The sequence below is a fragment of the Myotis brandtii genome, unplaced genomic scaffold (genome assembly GCF_000412655.1).
Source record: "Myotis brandtii unplaced genomic scaffold, ASM41265v1 scaffold69, whole genome shotgun sequence".
NCBI classification, from domain to species: Eukaryota; Metazoa; Chordata; class Mammalia; order Chiroptera; family Vespertilionidae; genus Myotis; species Myotis brandtii.
In genome coordinates, this window is record NW_005370700.1 from 1,411,384 (window position 1) to 1,415,967 (window position 4,584).

Genomic DNA, 4,584 nt, shown 5'->3' on the forward strand with positions numbered 1-4,584 from the left:
CTTCTGATACCTTTTTCCATCCTTTTAGTTTACATTTGAAGTTTGTTTCTTATAGGTGGCATATAGTTTTCCATTGCTTTTTAAAAATTCAATTTGATAATATCCACCTTTTAATTTGAATATTTAGACCTTTTAGATTTAATGGCATTATTTATATGTTTAGGTTTAACTCTTCTTTTTTTTTTTTTTAGATTTTATTGATTTTTTTCTAGAGAGAGGAAGGGGGAGAGAAAGAGAAGGGAGAAATATTGACCAGTTGCCTCCCGTACACTCCCTGACTGGAAATCCAACCTGCCCCTCTTTGGTGCATGGACGACACTCCAACCAACTGAGCCACAAGGGTCAGGACTAGGTTTAACTCTTCTTATTATTTGTTTTCTAACTGTGCTTTGTTTTTTGGTCATTTTCCCACTCCTTTTTCTGCCCTCTTTTAGATTAATTGAACTTTTTAAAAATAATTTTCTTTGTGCACTTTTTATTTTAGTGGTTGCTTTAGGGTTTATAGTATACATCTTTAATTTATCACAGTCTATCTTTAAGTGATATTATACCACTTAGTATTATAAGAAACTAATACTGCTACACTTACATTTATCCCTCCTAATCATTGTGCTATTGTTGTCATACATTTTCCTTTTACATATATTATCATTATTGTTATTATTTTTACAAAAAATATACTTCAAAGAGATTTAAATAAGAAAAATATCGTATATATTCACCCACATAGTTATCATTCCAGTGTTCTTTATTCCTTTGTGTAATTTCGTGTGATATCCTTTTCCTTCTGCTTGAAAGGATCTTTTAACCTTTCTTTTTGTGTGGGGCTACCAGTCAGGAATTCCTGCAGCTTTCATGTTTTAATTTTCTGCTCCATGGTTCCCAGTGTTGGTGCCCTTTTGTAAAACAGAATGAGGGGCCTCAGGTTGTGCTGGGCTTTAGGCAGTGAGAGAATGGATGCTTTCTCTTTGCCAGAGGAAGTATATGTTAGGATCACACGTCTTGGCCTCCCTCAGTGTGATCCATGCAACCAGTTCTGACCCTTAAGCTATAAGCAGAAGTGACCTGTATCACTTCTAGCCTGGAGCATTTGACTGCTGATGTGAGACACCCTGAAGTTCCCTTTCCTTCTGTCTGCTCAAGTTCAAAGTGGTGGCTCCTCCACCAGACAGGGTCCTGAGTAAGGAGATATAGTCCTTAGCTGACTTGTGGTGGACATGTAATGTAAGCCAGGAATAAGCTGCAGTAGCTTAACCCTGTCTTTTCTGCACTGATATGGACTCTCTCTCTCTCTCTCTCTCTCTCTCTCTCTCTAGAGGACATGATGCAGGCCAGACATCAGAAGGATTGCTTATTTTCTCCTTTGTAAAGTCTTAATTCGTGTGCTTCTAATTGACTTCTTAGTAGCAATAGAGTTGGTGTTTTTTTTGTTTTTTAACACTCCAATTTTTTGGTAAGAGGGTATGTGTTCCTTTTATTAAACACTAAACAAAATTGATTAGGTAGCATTTTGATTTTTCTTTTAAGAAAAAAAAATCTCTACCTCCTTTGAAACCTGTTATTAGTTACATTTTTTCCATTCAAGGAAAACAAACTGAGTCTGTTTGCTCATAACAGAGGAAGCCTTTTATGTTAAGAGGGGCAGGGGAACTCTAGATTCCTAATTGAAAAGCCAGCTTTCAAAGGGCCCTTCAAGGGAGGGACAAGGTTACCAAGGTTCTCTCAACAGTTTCCACTTCTTGCAGACAACCCTTGCTCCCCTGATCAGACTGTGCTTTTAATTTAATTATATTTTTCTGCTCCCCCCACCCTCTTGCTCCCCGACCCCTCTTGCTCCCCACCCCTCTTCACTTCTAATTTAAGGAAACAAAAGTTAGATGCTGACACTGACAAGTCGCAAAGGCTATAACAATTTAAGCCAATGTGCTGCCCTAGAATAAAGGAGAATGAGAGGGAAAGATGGCTTTTGTTTGTTTTTTTTTGTTTGTTTTGTTCTTGGATGATGACAATGCTCATTTTGAAATGTTTGAGTACAAACATGAAGTTTTAAAAAATGGTGCTAAAAACTTATAAGAAAATGTATCAGGCCCGGCCGCCGTGGCTCAGTGGTGGAGAGTCGCCCTATGAACCAGGAGGTCACGGTTCGATTCCCGGTCAGGGCACATGCTCGGGTTGCGGGCTCGATCCCCAGTGTGGGCCATGCAGTAGGCAGCTGATCAGTGGTTCTCTCTCATCATTGATGTTTCTCTCTCTCTCTCTCTCCTCCTCCCCTCCTGTCTGAAATCAATAAAAATATATTTAAAAAAAAAGAAAATGTATCAGGACATTGCTTCACTCTTGCCACCCCCCACAATTAACCTTTCTCCTGAGGCAACCAGTTCCAATTTATATGAATAAATAATATGCTTCTTGATAGATAGCATGCTGTAATCTACTTATTGAGATCAACTTTATGTAATACTTACATTTTATTAAGGATATTGTTTCTTACATATTTCTACTTGTTATCCCTCTTCTTTTGAATATAATTTTATACAAAAATTAGATAAAATCAATAGAAAGAATGCACACTATTATCAAACTAAATAGATATTTTTACTACTAGAAGTTATACACATATGAGTATATTTTCCTTTCTCATATAACTTTTTGTCCTTCCTGGAGTTATTTTTTGTTGTTCTTTTTTTTTTCTTTTCTGAGTTTTACTGCCATGATTTTTCCAAATACTCCAACAAATATCATACATCTATTGAAAAATATTCCAAATATTCAAGTGCAATTTTAAATACTATGAAATCCATGTCTACTCACTCTTCCCACATCTCCTCAATCTCCGTTTTGAGCTTTTCCATCTCCCTATTCCACTCTGGACTGATTGATCTATAGGCTGTGCCTGTTAGCTTTCCTGGCACTGCTTTTTACCATTCTCTCCTGGGTCCTCTCTTCCTCTTTCTTGATTTATTCCCTTATCCTGATGGAGCACATCTTGAAGTAAGGGTGTATAATAGTAGGTGTCTTTATTTTACCCTTGCACATAATTGGTAATTAACTAGCAGGGCCAGCTTCCTAGATGTACATGTGGGGTCTCCTGCTTAGAGGATCCCACACTTGGTATAATATTCTGTTGCTGCCATCTTCATATTTGTAATTTTTGAACAGGGACCCCATTTTTTTTTGTCCTTTGAGGCATTTTATTTGCACATATGTATTACATCTCTAGAAAAAGAATCCCAGGATTTTCCCTCCTGTGTGTTTTCGTCTTGTTGCTTCATGGTCCATGATGCCCGCTGAGGTTGTCAGTACAATGAAACCAAACTGACGGGACAGAAGCAAGTTGTTCTGCCATTTTTCTAGATCTTTGAGTTGCACATCAGATCTGGGGCTGATTTCTCCACACTTGTTCAACCTGCCTGTGAGGTTCACAACAATTTTCCCAGCTCTGTGTCATCAATTATTTCAAATTCGCCAATGTAACCATGTTTCATCATCACAGTCAGAAACCGGATGATGACTTTGGAGCACGGCCTAATAAGAACTGGCGTTTGCCTCTCTTTTCCGCATTGTTGATACTCTTCAGAGCATCAGCCAGGACATTCATGCGCACCATTATGGCGGCACAGTCCGATGGCAGGAAGAGGGACCCCATATTTTTATTTTTCACTGAGCCTCACAAATTATGTTGCTGGTCCTGTTGGCTAGATATATAAACCTAGGTTGAAATAATTGTCCCTCATAATTTTGATGTCATTGCTCCACTCTCTTCTAGTATCCAGTGTTACTACTGAGAAGTCAGATCCATCCCAGGTCCTTTTTAAATTATTTTTAAAAATTGATTTCACAGAGGAAGGGAGTGGGAGGGGAGAGAGAGAGAGAGAGAGAGAGAGAGAGAAGCATAAATGATGAGAGAGAATTATTGATTGGCTGTCTCCGGCATGCCCCACACTGAGGGCCGAGACCACAACCTGGACATGTGCCCTGATCAGAATTGAACCATGACCTCCAGGTTCATAGGTCGTTGCTCAACCACTGAGCGAGCATGCTGGCCTAGTTCCTTTTGTACTGTTTGTCTCAATCTTTTTCTTTGGGGAAGTGCTTAGTAGCCTCTTTTTATCTTAATGAACTTAAATTTAATGATTGAACTGGATATTTTTTTCTTGCCTTGTACACCCGGTGGGCTCTTTCAATCTTCAGCTTTCTATCTTTAGTATAAAGAAAATTTCCTATATTATTATTTTTAATAATTTTCTTCTTTCTATTTTCTATGGCTTCTCTTTATGGAACTCTTATTATTTAGATACTAGACTTTCTTGATTGATACTTTCATTTTATTATCTTTTTTTTTCTTATGTCTATTTATTTGTTTTTGTGCTACTTTCTGGGGTGTTTTTTTTTTGCTTTATTTTCCATTGTCTGTATGAAATTTATTATTTCAGGTATCATATTTTATATGACCAATAGTCCCTCTTAGTTTCTGATTATTTCCTTGTTGTAGCTTCTTGTTCTTTTGTTATGGAAGTACTCTTTTTTTCTTATCTTTCCTACTGTATTAATGATAGATTTGGGGGGAAGCATTCTCTGCTCCCT

General features: G+C 37.6%; 1 pseudogene; it reads right to left on the minus strand.

Moving 5' to 3' along the window:
- Window positions 1-3,167: 3,167 nt before the first annotated feature.
- Window positions 3,168-3,631, minus strand: LOC102245591 (annotated as a pseudogene).
- Between the last annotated feature and the right edge of the window lie 953 nt (window positions 3,632-4,584).